At 38.2% G+C, this 16585-nt stretch overlaps 1 protein-coding gene across 5 annotated transcripts in view; it reads left to right on the forward strand.

Moving 5' to 3' along the window:
* VPS13B (vacuolar protein sorting 13 homolog B) overlaps positions 1 to 16585 on the forward strand; it is a 436535-nt gene that overhangs the window by 10164 nt on the left and 409786 nt on the right. The gene's annotated exons all lie outside the window — the stretch shown is intronic.

Here is a 16585-nt window from a genome sequence, read left to right on the forward strand (position 1 = left end):
AATTAATTTTTACCTTTAGAAGTTACAGTGCTTGCTTGAGTGTACTTGGAAGACTTTTCGTATACAAGGGTCTTCAGGGATTCTTTTTCTTTCAGTTGCTCAGAATATTTTGTGCATTAGGCTGTTTTCACAGGCTCAGGAAAGGTTTCCTTCTGACATGATGAAGCTGCAATATGCACTGGCTCAATTTTTTTCATGTGTCTAACTTAGTTAACCAAAAGTACTTGGTTACGTTAATGTTGAACCTGTGGGGTCTTTTTAAATCAGTATGATGCTTTAATTCTAGAGAGGCTTACAAGTTTGTTTTGCGTGTTGGTTTTTTTAAAGCCTTATTCACATTTCAATTTCAACAGTTCTTCACTTACATTAAGGATCATGCAAACAAAAATTCCAGTTTGTGAAAAACTCAAGTGTTTGGTAGGGTGCTTGATGAGCTGTTAACATTTAACATCAATAACTAGATACAAGGCAGCAAGAACATTGGAAAACACTTTCCTGTTATGTTTGGTATTTCTTGTTATATTCTTTTACAGTTACAGAGCTAAGAGGCTTTTTTGCTGGAGTAGAAATCTCTAATCCTAGCCACCCAGAGAGGACATGCTTGTGTTCTGTAGTTACACTTGATCTGTGTGCATATGTGCATATATACACACCAACAGCCACATACTAAATATTTTTCCAATGTTAAGGTAAGCTTTTGAGACCAGATGTTCCATGAGAAATGTGTTTTTGAAAGCAGCAAATTGCAACTAATTATGAGTTGCAGAAAAAGATTTGTCGCCCATGACTTTGTGCAACACAGAACTAATATTTGATATGGGACCTTGCAGATGGCTACTGCTGGAATGATCAGATTTCCTGCTTGCATGGTATTTGAAACTTAAATTTTGTGGTGCATACATCAAAAGGTCAAGTGTCATGAATGTAAAGCACTCTCAAAACAAGTATTTGTTACAGATGTTTAAGATTCAGAGGCAAGAAAAGAGTTTTGAAAATTGCAACTGACATTTGAACAAATTATTCAGTGGTATGTATGCTCAGGAGGGTAAAATTTGGGTCTGTGCCATAGAAGGATTATCTTTGACTAACAAGAATGTAGACGAAAACACTTTTATAGTGTTTTCTGAGGATATGGTTTAAAAAGTTGACAGGTTGAATTTTATTTTTGAAATTACTATTTGAAAGTGTTCAAAGTATGACAGTGTACTTGGCTAAAAGCAATTGTCATAAAAATTTCTGTAATCAGTGAATAAAAAATATGAATGAAATGAAATATTTCTGTGGAAAATGATAGTAAAATGAACTTACAGTGAGTTTAGCACCAGTTGGAACTGTTCTGCCAAGAACTTCATATCAGTGAAGAGCATGATTAGCAAGCAAGTTCAATTTAGTTCTCAAATTGATTGGCTTGATCCTATATTTCCTTCCTCAGGTGAAACCTCTAATGAGCACATGCATAATTTCACCTGAGCAAAAAATAAAGTTCTTGACCTCAACTTACTGAGATGTGTTTTTTTTTTGGAGAGGTGCTATTTCAATGTTTCTGTTGAGGATATGTGAAGATTAAAATATATGGCATTGTTTGAAGCTATTGTCCAGTGGACCCTACAGATTTTGTGGAAAGGAAGAGAGGGTTTTGCCCATGTTTTTGAAGAGTATCAGTTCCCTTGGTGCTTTTGTGTGTATATATGCTTTGCTGTGATGCTGTGTCATTGTTAGTTCATCTTCAGTGTTAGTTCAGTTAGCATTTTTTTGTCATTTATTCTTATTGCAGCATCTTCTCAGCTAAATTTGGATTAGATAGTAATGGCTCAACTTCTGCTTAGAAAAAGAATTTTTGCATAAAACTAGAAGTGTTTTATAAGTAGTAATTTCACTTGATGTACAAAATCCAGAATTATGTAGCATTAGTGCTATTTACATTTTGAAGGTCATTGCTTTTCCCCTTTTTCTTCTGTGCTTTTTTTCCTTTTTTTCAATTTCTGTATCTACATCTAAAGATCAAATGTTAAATGTGGCTATTTTATGAGAAAATTAAATTGAAGTGCATCAGGAGTAGAACTTTGCAGCGATTAAAGTGGTGTTCTGTTGAACACGCTTTGTATGTGCACTTTTGGTTATGAGTTAGGTTAGTGTCAGTACTTGAAATAGAATTTGGCTGTAAGATGTTTCACATTGCTTTTTGATGTCTGTCAGCCTAATGCAGCTGTGTCTGGCTTTTTTTTTTTCCTCTTGAACTAATCTTCTGCAGCACTGAGTTTTAAGTATGAGCATTTATACTGTTCTCAAATATGGTGGTATGATTTTTAAATCTGTTCTTAAACACTTAAATGTGATTCTGAAGTTTGCTTGACTTGTATTTGAGTTAATAGTAATTGACTGTCCTGACACTGTTCTCCATGAGTGCTATGTTTTGTTTTAGAAGGTGGCTGAAGTTCTAGTATTATATTGTTCTCATTACCTACCTCTATATATGAAATCTCCAGACTTCATATAGAATTGAAAGCACTTTGTTAAACCTGTGTCAGTTACTGTTTTACGTCCGAGAGGTTTTTTCCCTTTGTCCTGTTGGACTGTTGTTAACTCTTTTCTCTTCTGCACAAATTCTTCTTTTTTTTTTAAAGCTATTTGAAATTCTTTGCTCCTTTCTCTTCCCCTCTCCATGCTAAGATATCTCTGTGCCCAAGCTAGGGGCTTTAAGTTCAGGTAATGCAAATTGGGAAGGACAAGCCTGTAAGCCCGTGTCTCTTTTCTTCACCTTCCTGCCATTATACCTAACCACAAGACTATTCTTCATGTTCAGCCTTGAGTTCTGTGGTTTTTCATCTTGGAACTGGTGCAAATGAGGAGATCGAGAAGAAATGTGTTACTTGTATTACTGCTTCACATTTGAGTCCTTGCCTTTAAGCAGAACACAGTGCACCAGAAATATGCTGATGTATATGAAGGCTCTCTGTACCCCAAGAGTAATTAATTATGGAATTGGGAAAGACTGTTAGGTTGAAGCACTTAGAGGGGCACAGGGAAACCAAGCAGTTTGGATCAGCATACAGACAATTGAGGCATTTCATGAGGCATTACAAAGAAAGTTGTGAAGGAATATAGTAACCTTGTGGAAGCATTGGAGAACAGCCCACAAGCATGACTGTCAAAATACCAAACACATTCTTGCCTGACAACTGGTAGAGACTGCCACCAAAGAATGCTGGAAGCAGAAATTGGTCTTGACCAGGAAATGATTGAGATGGGAGATAAGGTGTGTTGACAGAATATGCAGGACTTGGAAGGTGAAGACAGAAGGCTTGTGTTTGAGGGTATAGTTATATAAAGTCTTTTTGCTTTGGTGGTAAAGTTAGCTCCACATCTGAAACAGAGCTTTAGTGGTTTTTTCCCTCACCTGGGTTGTAGTAGTTCAGTCAAATGTGGCTGTATGGACAAGCAGTGCTGTTTTTTTCTATTCGAGTCTGTAAGTCTGCTGTTCTGTGACTGCAAAAATATGGTAAGACTTGAAGTCAGAAGACTTTGCTAACAGTCTTTAGTGGCTCACCTTTATGCTTTTTATTTGCTCATGTGGAAGCTCAAGGTCTTTGTTTTTAAAATAAGTTTCATTTGGTACTTACTTTCATAGTAGTATGTTTAGTTCAGATATTGAGTTTAATTTAAATCTGATACTGATTTTTAGCTCTTGTATGCAAAATTTAAGGTGAAGGTTATACTGACAATTGCTCTACAGGAAGCAAACTATGTTATCAGCTAGTGTTGAATCATATCAGGTTAAGGATGAATATGAAATTCTTATTAAGCAGCCAGTTCTTGATGCTCTTATTTGTGTTTTAATAGATGAATATAAGAAAAAAGAGACTCTTAAGTTTGTGTGTGCATGCATACAAATTAGTGTATATATAAGTAACAAGAAAAATTTTCCATATTATTTTGAATTTAAACAAATTGCTTCATGCAAATCAGACTGTAATTTAGTATTTTCCGAAGGTTCAGGAGGGTTTGGCAGAGTCTTTTGTTGGGTTTTGTGCCATTTTTTGTCAAGAACTCCTGTCTGAAGAGTTATGTTTTCTGTGAATTGCTTTATGTGTGCAAAAGTGCTTTAGTAGGAGGTTCTCATCTAAGGATATTATCATTTTAAGAGATAAATACCATGCCCCACAAATCTCTTGCAAAAACATTTAGTAAACTTACTCTTTCAATAGAGGAAGTAGTAAAGGCAGGCTGTAACAGATGCTAGAAAAGGCCTTGCAGCATTTGGTTCAGATAGTTTGTTGTCTTTCTCCAGTGATTTTAAATGAGAGGCTGAGGAGGAGATGAGCAGCTTTGCTTAAAGCTGGATAAATACTCACATGTTCTAGCTGGGCATGCAAGACTGATCATGTAATTTACGTATTTTTGTTCCTACTAACCACTCTAATAGACTTCAAAAGCAAAGTATCTGATGCTGTAGATTGCAGCAATTCTGCTTTTGAAAGAAATTGTCCTTGTGAATTTGTTCAGAGACTCCTGCAGGCATATTCCTTAATACTCTAGTTGTAGGAGTCCTGCCACTGTCCTTGTGTTGCCTCAGTCTGAATACCTGTCTTGTTTACCTGAATGCCTATTACTGACATTATACAGTCTTAATACCTGTTGTAATAATGACCAGGCTGATTTTAGAACCATAGAATCATTTTGGTTGGAGAGGACCTTTAAGATCATCAAGTCTGTTGACTGTTCTGACAACATCAAAAGATTTTCTTGACAAGAATTGCATTCAAAATCTGAGCAATTTTCAATATAAAAAAGCTCAAAATCTGAGCTTTTTTGATTTAAATGAATGCACTTTGCATGTTATGAAGAGAAAACAGGTATGGCCCTGTGTTGGTATAGGTGTTGCAAGTTAAGGAAGCTGCCAGGAGCTGTGTGTGCTTAGAGTTTTCACTTCAGTTCCTGTAGCAGCTAGAGCAATAGTATCTAGTGAGTAAATGTTGCCTTTTCTCATCTTGTTTTCTGAACAAGATCTTCTCTGTGTACCTCTTTGTGGTGATGTTCAGACCAAGTTTGTGATTTTGAAGAAACTCCTGGCTGTTCAGGCTTACTGTGCTTTGACCTCTGTTACAGGGTTGTCTCAGAACAAATGGGCTGTATACCTTTTTGGTAAAAGTACCATTCTTCTAGAGCACATTAAAAGGAAAATGTGCTACAGCTGTTAATTGGGATGAGAAGAGCACAAGATTGTGTGAGTTGGTAGTAGAATCAGTATCCTGTCATGGATCACCAGGCATAGTGTATCTTACATTGGTGAATCCCATGAGATGAGTTTTCCTTTTTCAGAAGCTGTTCTGGCAGCCTAGGTTCAAAAAGTCTACATCTAACCTACATTTAATGCCTGCTTGTCTGCTTTTCTTCGTTAGTGTGTCTGGGACAGTAGGCATCTCACAAAATATCAAATTATGAACATGTGCAAGCATCACTTTTTTTCCCCTCTCCTCCTTTGTGAAAGCACATCCCTCCAGTGTCCATTGAAGCTTTAGCAAAATTGCCTGTTCTACTTACATAAGGGTTCAGAAAAGGGTTTGTATGGTAAGAAAGAGGAATCTAAGCTTCCAAAATAATGGATTTCTATCACTCTGTTAATTTTTATAATGATTTAAGTAGCAAGCCTTCTGTAAACAATCTGGAATTGCTTTCTCAGAATGTCATCTCACTCAAACTAGAAGAAAAAGGAAAACTGTCTGTGATAGTCAAGCAGGTCCCATATTACAGGCAAAGACCAGTGCTTGGTATCTATGTATTTGACACTGGCAGGAGACAGCAAATTATTTACTCATATTGTACTTCCAGCGGTGTTTTGAACTCTGTATCAACAGTAGAACATTCCGGTATGAGATTATTTGTCAAGAAGATTTCAGTGAACATTTGAAGAATTTGAGGCATATGAGAATGCAGTGATACCTTAATAAGGAAGATAATGGACACCGGCACAACCAAGCAGCCGTACTTCAGATTGTTAAAGAAATTTCTTTCTCAGGCATTGTGGTGGGTTAACCCTGGATGGCTGTCAGGTGCCCATCAGAGAGCTCTATCACTCCCCTTCTCAGCTAGACAGGAGAGAAAATATAATGAAAGGCTTATGGGCTGAGATAAAGATAGGGGCAGATCACTCACCAGTTACTGTCACAGGCAAAACAGACTTGACTTGGGGAAGTTAATTAAATTTTTTTACCAATCATATCAGAGTAGGATAATGAAAAGTGAACCCTAATCTTAAAGGTACCTTCCCCCACCACTCCCATCTTCCCAGGCTTCACTCTATTGCTGTTTCTCTACCCCCTCTTGACAGTGGCACAGGGGACAGCGAATGGGTGTTGTGGTTAGTTTATCACACTGCTGCCGCTTCCTCCTTAGTGGGAGGACTTCTCCTTGTGCTCCAGTGTCCCACAAGGGACAGTCCTCTCCAATGTGAGTCCTTCCCATGGGCTGTAGTTCTTCATTAACTGCTCCAGCGTGGGTCTGTTTCATGGGACGCAGTCCTTCAGGGACAGCCCAACAGATCCCAAGTCCTGCCAGCAAACCTGCTTCAGTGTGGGCTTCCGATGGCATCACAGTGTCCTTCAGGTATCCACCTGCTCTGGTGTGGGGACCTTCACAGGCTGCAGGTGGATCTCTGCTCCACCGTGGGCTGCAGTGGCATAGCTGCCTCACCATGATCTTCACCGTGAGCTTCAGGGGGATCTTTGCTCCATGCCTGGAGCAAGCACCTCTTCCCTATCTTTCACTGGCATTGGTGTTTTCAGGGTTCTTTAGCTCCCATGTCCTTATTTCTCTCTACTCCAGCTGTAGTTGCTTCTGTCCAACAGTTTCTTTTTCCATCTTAAATCTTTTTGCTGGTAATTACCACTGATGGCCTTGGCCAGTGGCAGGTCTGTCTTGGAGCTGGTATGGCTTCCATCAGACATAAGGGAAGCTTCTAGCAGCTTCTCACAAAGCTGCCCCTGTAGATCCCTGTTACCAAAATCTCACCCTGCAAACCCAGTCCAGGCATGAACCAGTGAAGACCTTTGTCCTTCGTATTAACAAACCTCAAGGTTATAGTCTTATTATCATGCATAGACACCTCATACTTTTGCTGGTGTTTATTTTGTGCTCCTATGTACTGTAGAATCTATTGCAGTACTGGTAGAGAGCAAGAAGTTTCTGCTTTTCACATTTTGGAAGTAAAGCTCAAATTCCTGTTGTCTTGTTCTGTCTGTTGCTTGAACTCTCTAAACTGATGGTTTTCTTTGGTTTGCAAGAAGTGATTGAAAGACTGTCCTCATAATGCAATGCTGGTAGCTAAAAAGCTAAAGTGACATGGCTGTATTATCTTATAGCTGCTATCTCAGTGGAGAACTGCTGTGTAAAACAACTCTTTTTCAGCATTAGTAATGCCTGCCAACTGTTGGGGTTTGGTTGAAACTGTTCAAGGCCTCAGGTTCCCTAGCTGCCTTGTTACAATTCATAGTACTTGATCTTTTAGTATAATCATATGCTTGGTTTGACTTAGGCGTATGGACTAGGCTTCTTGTCATCTATTCCAAGTTGCCTTCTTGCTTTTCTAAAATTTAAGTATTTAAAATTAAGGATTGTTCAGGGCTTTTTGTTACTATTTGCGTGTATTGGCTTAGACTGGCTCTTTGCCTTTTTAAGGTGTCAGTTGTGTGTTGAGAAACATGCCCTTGCCAAAAAGGAAATAACACTTTTCAAGTTCTAACAACTCACTGCCCTCCAAAAAACCAGTTTAATTGCCCTTTAAATTCAAGAAGGACGGAAATTTGTTTACTTGTGTATAAATGTGGATTATATACATTAATATCTCAATTCTTTATACACAGTGTATGTGAACTTTCTTTTAACTGCCAAATCAGTGTCTCAGGTTTGGAGTCTGGATTTGGACCTCTCTTAAATGCTTGTGTGGTGCTAGTACTGTATCTCAGTTTATGACCTATCTGTAGACTGTTGAGAAGCCTTGCAGCTGCAGAGACTGCAGCTTCAATTTTTGTCCTTCAGCTGGTAAAGTCTGAGGCAGCCAGATTGAAACGTGCATATCCTGCAACCAAGAGAGCTCTTCTGGAGTCTTGCTGTAGTGTCCCACGTGTATTTACAAAAGTAGGCACTAAATGATTTATATCAGATTTATGGTGTTGTTAGCTTAGTACAAGACGCTTGTTAGGACTTTTGGAGTTCTTTGGTCTGATGTGGAACATCAGCTGGGATTCTGTCTTTCTCAAGTAGCAAGAGGAAAGGATAATGCAGATGGGAGTAGTACGTGAAGGAATGCTGAGGCACCTAAATGGACAAATCAGTTAGGTGAGAAGAGATTAAAAAAACCTGACAGATGTGAAGGGGAAGGTTGGTTTTTTTGGGGTAGTGCGTGGTGATCCTTTAAGCTTTCATATCTTTACAGGTAATTCTAAATAGATTGTTTAATCAGGTGAGGGTAGCATGCTTACATGAAGAATTCCACTTGTTTGCCTTGGAACACCTGACTAGCTGAGAAATATCTCACTTATTTTGGTGGAACCTTTTCAGGATGCCATATTTTGGAAAGAAGTAATCCTAATTTTAGACGTGTTGCAGTAGTTTTCCATGTATGTATATTTTTTTGGGAATATTGCATAGTGCTGAATTTATTGAATCTGTCATAATATTTCAGACCTAGTAATTTAATGTATTATTATTTTCTCCTATGCTTTGAAAAAAATATTTTCAGAGCAGATTACTACAACAAAGTTACTGCATGGGTTTGTTCTAAAATAGAAGTGGATATGGGGCTTGCTGTTTTCTGAATCAACTTGTATTTCAGCAGAAATCAGTACTTTATGTGACATGTGTTTTGGATTTGTACTTTTTAAAAGCCTTGTGCTTTTGGGCAGGCACTCTTAAATTAGTCTGTGTTTCTCACTATTTTTGTTAATTCCCATATTTTTTTCTTATCCTGTTCTTTTACGTGTGTTGGGTTTTTTAAAAATACTTAAACTCTGGGCACTGACTTCCTAGCTAGATTTCTCCTTTCTACTTAGAATTCCGGTTTAACTATAACTGTGCTTTGACTATTGGCTGTAGAAGTTGATTCCTCTTCTTTTTGGAGTCTTTTCATTCATCCACGTGTTGTGTAAGTGTTTCCTTATCTGATCAGTCTCATTCTACTAAATTATGTATTGAATAGCTATCAGCTGATCTACTGAACTGATTTTTCTGAACTATAGCCAGTGCTTTATTTTTTTTCCAAGAGTTGTGTTTTGGGACTAGAGAGTGTTCAAGACCCAGTGTCTATATTGCAATGCCTTGTCAATGCAGTTGGCAATTTTAACATTGGCAACTCAACATGGAGAGTAAAGCAGCAGAATATGTTAATTTTCAAAACTGAGTTGTTTGGGAAATAACATAATGAGAATTCAGAATCTCAAAATTTAGTTTTAAATCAAGAAATGTTTATAAACATGTTCTTTCTTTTTTTTTCAATATTATCTTTGTTGATAGAAAATATTTGTTTTCATTTGCTGGAAGTTGAAGTGTGAGGAGCTTGTTGCAGATGGGCTAATGCTTCTGAAAAACAAGAGCTAGATAGCAATCTATGAGACTTTTCCTGGAACTGGAATGTATTAGGATTAGAGATTTGTTGGCATAGAAGGTGCAAGCTGTGCTTGGGAGTGTGTTCTGACAAGCATTTCCCCATATCTTAGTTGTGGAAACTTGTATATTGTTGAACATACTGTTATCAAGTAGGGCACAAGTAACAGTCAACCCATTTATCTCTCCCTGTCTCTCCCCCCCCCCCGCCCATTTTTAATTTCTGCTTCCATAGCATTCTCTAAAACTACTTCTAGAATTTGACTGTAACTTGCCACTGGTAAGTCATGCTCCATTAAGAAAAGAAAAATTGGAAATCAAATTATGTGACCCATAGCTGTTTGACCCCCAGATATGCACATTTCTCTTTATTTATGCACATGAAAACTAATAAACCTATGCTAAATGCCTGTGTTAACAAAATATGTATTGTTTGTTTTAACCAAAAGCAGGTGCGTCTCTTCTCAGCATGATGAATCATATTTCTATGCTCATCTCTGTACGAGTTCTGGCCTGCAGTACAATTTCACTCCAGTGAGCTGCCTTTTACACCTTTTGACACTGAGTCTGTACATATCCCACTTTGCTTGTGAAGTAGTTTGAATGTTGACAGTTTCAGTAGCCTTGCCCATGTGAAGGGGAAGAGTCTTTGTCTCAGAGGAAGCCCATGTTCCTCCTTTTACTCATTTAAAACTGTAGTTCTTTATTTTCTACTTTGTTGTTTTAGATCCCTTTGCTTGGGGGATTGTGATGTTACTTAACAAGTGAGGAAGCAGCAACGACACTTACCTTTTGTACGGCGCTGCTATAGGAGCTTGTTCTCGATACATACCTTTGGGTGGGTGTATATATGTGTGTATGTATTTATGCCTTAAAGACAACTTCCCATCTGACTTTTATTTCATTATTGCTTGATAGTAAGAAGGAACAGTTAGGACAGGAAATACAGATTACACTCAGTCCATAGGTAAACAGTTGTTTTGCATGTGTTATATAATTTCACGTTAATCCAGTTAGTAAGGCAGTGAGAGCAGGCAAGAGCCATTTTCTGATTATTTTGTGGGCAGGCACTGTCACACATGCCCAGCTGAATGGTAGTCAATGTATATTTAACTTGCTTCCCTCAAACAAAACCACTTTCTTTTTCCCTGAAGTTCTTTCATGGACCTGTCTTCACACGTTCTGTGATCACTAGAAAACTGCAGACCCCAGACTATTTTACACTACATAGTACAGCTATACTCTGGAAAGTTCAAGAGTGTGAATGTTATGGTTGTTTATAAGGCAAGTCACCTGACTATGCTGTGTGGCAAGAGGAGATTATATATAAGAGCTTTCTAGGCTGCAAAATGAACTTGGAAACTGAATGTCAGGTTGAACTCCTGGCAAAGCACCAGTTAGAAAGTGAACTGTTGAAACATAAATAATAGTTTTGTTCTGTATCAGCTATGATAGTATTCAGTAATTTTTCAGTGTAGTGGCTGTGCTGCTGGGGAATTGAAGGAATTACATACAACAAACCAACATCATAGCAAGGAAATGGATGGCATAATTTAAATATTAGAACAAATGCAGCATTGAGCGATTTAATTTGTATTTTAGAACTGTGGAGTATGTTGTGGGTCTCAAAATTGTGGATTTGAATGTGAATGCAATAGAATTGCTTTTAGTGCAGCTTAACATGCTATATTGCTGGCAAAAATCCCAAATAGTCAACAGTTTAGTAGGTAAAAAAACCTACTAATACGTCTAACTAATGCTAGTGATTTGCATATGCTTATGTATTTCAGATGGGTTTACTTGTGTTAAACTGTTTATTGCCTCTGGGATACGTGTGAGTACAAAGAGGCTTTGTCTGTTTAGATACTTGAGTTTTCTAAAATCTACTTTGAGTGCTCATGTTCAAGAAAACTTTGTCAAACTGACTGGTACCTCCAAAAGGTGAAAGGGCTGTTGGCTGTTCAGGTCTTCTGGATGTTCATTCCTGACACAAATCCCCTTGAAGATAATTCTGTGGCTTTGTATGTTATGCTTTTATTATCACATCAAAGTTAGCAGGAAAAAATAGCACATCATCTTGCCAGAAACTTATGTGTTAATACGTAAGGATTTTTGAAGTATGTAAGTAACCTAAATGCCAACACTTAAAAAGATAATTACAAGTGTTCTATTTGTAAGTTTATGTATTGGGAGACTATCCATGGAGACAGAGAGGAGGGTGATACAAGAGTTCATCTGTTTGAGGAGCTGTGCTGCAGGATAGTCCTGGACAAGAAACTGACTGAACTGGTTTGTGCTAGCCAGCCAGCAGATCTGTTCATCCCTGCCACAGCCCCTTTACTTCCCTTTGGTGTATACAAAGCATTTGGAGAGCAGAAGCTGGTGTATCACTGATGAGGCTGAATTTGCATTTGCTGTTAGGCAGCTCAGGGTTTAAACCTACACCAGCTGCTTTTAAAAGAAGGTTGCCACAGCATGTCTTTGCTGTTCATGGTGGTACACCAGGTAGAAAAGGTTGTTTGGTTTCTTTTTTGCTGTGGTTAATTTGGTAAATTAGTATTTGGGAGTGATGTCATGGTATGTATTCCTGAATATTGGAAAGGAACCCATTTGCACAGGAGCAGAGACTGATAGTGGTTGCTGCAATGTAAGAGTTGAAACTCAGATACCACAACATTGCTGATTTATTTTCCAGAAAATAGGTTTACTAAGACAAATACAAGTATTAACATGTGAATGGTGTATTTGTCTTTATAAAGTACAGACGACTTGTTCTGATGTGTAGATACAGTTGTATAAAGTAGAAAGATTAGGAGTAATCCCTGTCCATTTACTGATCTTTACTCAACTTTTTCCCTGACCTACGTACAGCAAAGAAATTTAATGCCAATAGTCAGTGTCTTTGTTCCTAGGTACAGGGAAAAAGGGTTTATATATCATCTTTGGCATAATTCCTAGACGTTTAGGGTCATATTCTGATTCAGCTTTCCCAGTGTAGGTCTGGACTACTTCAATTGATTTACTTTGGAGTAATTCCAGACTTATCCTGATCCAGCTAACATCAAATCAGGACCCTACAGTCCAGCTTTGTTTCATGTAGTTGGGTGAAGAGTTTGGATTTGTGTGGTTTAATGGGGAATGAGGTGAGGTAATGCATTTAAAAATATGTCCTTGGAGAGGAAGTAGTTTTTCCTCATTTGTTGATAGATTAAAGTATAGATAAATTTCTTGGAATGTATTTTAGCTCCTCATTACAGCTGAACCTACTATTTGAGAACGGGCATGATTACAGATTTTGTAGTGGAAAAATCCTGTAATTTGTTCACCTTCAGTAAAAGCATCTTAAAATTCCAAAAGACAAAATACTCTTAATTCTTTCAGTACAAACTATACTCTGACATTATAGCTTGCTCTTTTTGGAAGGAGTAGTATTTTCTCTAAAAGGGTATAATTGGATTATAAATTATTAGATAAAACTTAAGGAGAAGAATTCCCTTTAGTCACCTATTGCTTGTGGCTTACCTTGCAATACCTGCACTTGAAGAGTGGCTCCTGCTAAATAATTGATGCACAACTGATGTAGATTGTGTTTTATTTTGAACACTTATGGATAATAATAAATTCAGTCTCAGTGAGAGTCACTTCTTCCAAAAGAATGGGTAAATGTTTAGGTATAAATGTGTGCTTTCTTTTCTAAGGAAAAGTCATTGTCTTTCCTCTTTACAGGCCGTAGAACCTCAGGGAAATTGTACTGTGCTACTGGCAGTACTCTGGACCATCTAGTCTTGCTCCAACTGTTATAAAAGTGTGAACTTAAAATGTAAATGTTTATTTCTTTGCCTCTGGAGAACATTGAACAAACTTGATTCCTTTTTTGAGAAACATGAGTTTTTCTTTCTTCCCTGTCCTCTGGTGTGTTTTAATGACTTGCTGAGAAACTGTGTTCTGAGGCCCTCACCTTGGCTTCAAGGGATCCACTTGGCTTCCTTTACACATGCGAAGTTCTACAGAGCCCAGAATGCTATGAGGTGTTATCCTTCATTTTCAGTTAAAGTCCTTATGTATTGCACCTAATTGGATGATGAACAATGCAAAACTGCTTTTCCTTTTTTATTTTATATGCGTAAATCATTCTTCTGGAAGTTTTTGTCATGTAAGGGGTTCTATTGATTTGAGTTATTTAATTTGCAGCTATTTTCAGTTAAAGCTGAAAATGTCTTCAGGTTTCATCAGATATCAAAGCCTGTTAGGCCTGTTAACCTCTCAGCATTATTCAATATTTCAGATTAGTTTAGGGTTTCCAGAAATGAATTCACATCTGCTGCAGCAGCAGTAGTGTGTAATTACATAGAATTAAACCCCAAGATCATTAGTCCTAGTGTTCTAAAAGTGTGTTGGTAATGCAGGACTACTTTTTAAAGAACCACAGTGGTTTTCCATGCAGTTATAGGAGGTGAGAGGCCTCCTGATCAATGCAATCAGCGTTGCTCTGCTGTCTGCTATGGGGGAGCACAGTAGACAGCAGTGTTCCAGTCCTTGGGTGGGTGGGCTGCTTTCAGGTTTGTTTTTTATTCCCAGTGGCAGAAGAGTGTCATATTTCACAGCTTCTGGAACACTTTCTGTAGGTGAATATCATCTGGATTGTGTTGTATATGTGTGTAGTTCTGCTGCCTTCTGGAAATCTCTGCCTTCCTGTGTCTCTACTGGATTCCAGGTGTTTAAGTTTTCTACCCTGCAGCTTTTCCCCAGCAGGGCCTGATGAAGACCTGAGAAAGTGGGCAGACAGGGGTTTGCTGCTGACTCCATACGATTCATTCAGCCTGTTCTTGATGGTCCTCTTCCCATCTGTTCCTCAGATGTGGACAGTGATGATGTTGTAGGATAAATGCATTGTTCTGGCAGTGGGAAGTGGACATCTTTCTTGGAAGCTCTTCAACCCTTTTCCCAGCATGCATTTAAAGATGGGCTTATTATATGGTGAGGGAGAGGCTACAAGCCCCCTAGATAAAATGGTTGTGGGGAGCACACTGTCTGCTCCACTGCAGTCATCTGGTGTGCAGCTGAGGTTCTTAGGAGAGGCAGCCAAAGGGAACAAGCTAGATGAATTGTCCTGCCACACTGCATATGGACTGTGGGTTATGAGTTGTTCATCGTAGATATTTGCTTATGATCCTTAAGAACATTAAGATTTTGCAGTAAAACTTTAGAAAAATACTTAACAGCATGAAAAAAATCTGCTTAAGCCACAATGAACTCTCTAATTCTTTTTACCAGCCTTTCACAAAGAGAGAGCATCTGGTGGACAGAATAGATCAGAGTCCTGAGTGCATATGCTAGTGGTTTCATTGTCATCAACAGACATTACATTTTTGTTGATTTATTTTGTGCAATGACTAAAACTTCATTTCCTGCTCTGTTAAGGATGTTCTACTTTGCTTGACTTGTACAAAAATGAAGTATGGTTGTTGTATCCATATAAAAGTTGAAAGCAATTGCATGGCATGGAGTTAATGGTGGACATATCTTTTATCTACCTTATGTGTATGCACCAGTTCTTTTCATCTGAAATCCTCTAGTTGTTGATGATGCTAAACCTTCTGCAGTTAACTTTCCCTTCTCAGGACTGTAATCTAAAGGTCAAGATACTGTAATCTATTCTTCATTTATTGCATATCAAAGAGTATTCCTCTCATAAATGTGGCTTATAAAACTTTAGTTTATAACCCATATACCAATTGTTTAAGCACTTCTGTTCTCAGTCAAGTAGAACCAAGTGAACTGTTCATGTAGTTGTAGGAAAGTCAGAATCACTTCTGCTGGTGTCTGTATAACCCATCAACTTGGAAAAAGAATATGCTATAGCTGCTCGCTCATTTTACTTCTGGCATTTCTGATGAAAACATAATTTCTGTAAAATGGTGGTTTTAGTGTCTCTTGTCTTGGGGGAAAAAAAACCCAAACAAGATACTGCATTTGGAACAGCACAGGGCAGTATTTTTCTGCTTGTCAAAGCAGGGCCCTCATGTTCTTGGTCCTATTCAATATTGAGCTGTATCTAATTGAACAGCTCCTGTGTTGTGTGTGAAGTGTAGCTTGGATGTCTGGTTCTCTATTCTGGACTGTGTTCCTGGCTGTGTTTCCTCAGCAGCATTGCTGTCTTTTTCTCTGCAGCACCTAATGAGGTACATGAGGTGCCCTGTAACTATGGTTACAGGGCACCCTCAGGGAGATGTTCTTTTGGAGGAAAGAACTGGCTACGCTCAGAGCTTGTGTGTCTTGTGGCTGCATTTTTTTTCAGGTGAATGTTTTCTTGTGTGTGAAAACAGCAGAGTATTTTCATCATACAAAATAAAGTTGTGCTGTTTTCAGTAATGTTGGAAAACTTTATTTGAAACAGAAATAGCAAAGCTCAAATTCTAAGAAATCAGAAAGTGAACTTTGATGTGTCCAACTAAGTGTTTCTTTTTGCACCACTTTTCATCTTGATCTTGTACTAAAAGCAAGTATCAAGGTTGTGAAACCTCAGGAGCCTGACTCAGTGAATTGGCCTGTATGTTAGTATCTGGTGAGGGACAGACTTGCCTCAGAATTGCCAGCTCATGAGCACTCATCTTCCCTCTGGCTGTGCTGGACCTGGCTAGAGGTTGATCATTCTGGCCCACAGATTCTTAGTTTAGGATGCAAGTATAAGATTCTGACTCTCTTTAAGGGTAAACTGCAGCTAATTTGAAACTAATACTAAATGTCTTTACACAACCAATCTGATGATTATACTAATACCAGGATCCTATCCTGTCCTTGGCACCAGTGGGTTTGGTATGAGTTCTGTGAGTGTTGCTTGTTAATAAAAGATGGATCATGGCTCTTGAAGTATTTTTTATGATCTGCTGACACTGGTATTTCATGATTTCAGATTTAGTAGACTTCTGAATTCTCCTGAGTGGAGAACAATCTGATGTGCTCCCTTCTCATTTTTTGTGGGAAACAA

Source organism: Coloeus monedula (genome assembly GCF_965178545.1).
Source record: "Coloeus monedula genome assembly, chromosome: 1".
Lineage (NCBI taxonomy): Eukaryota > Metazoa > Chordata > Aves > Passeriformes > Corvidae > Coloeus > Coloeus monedula.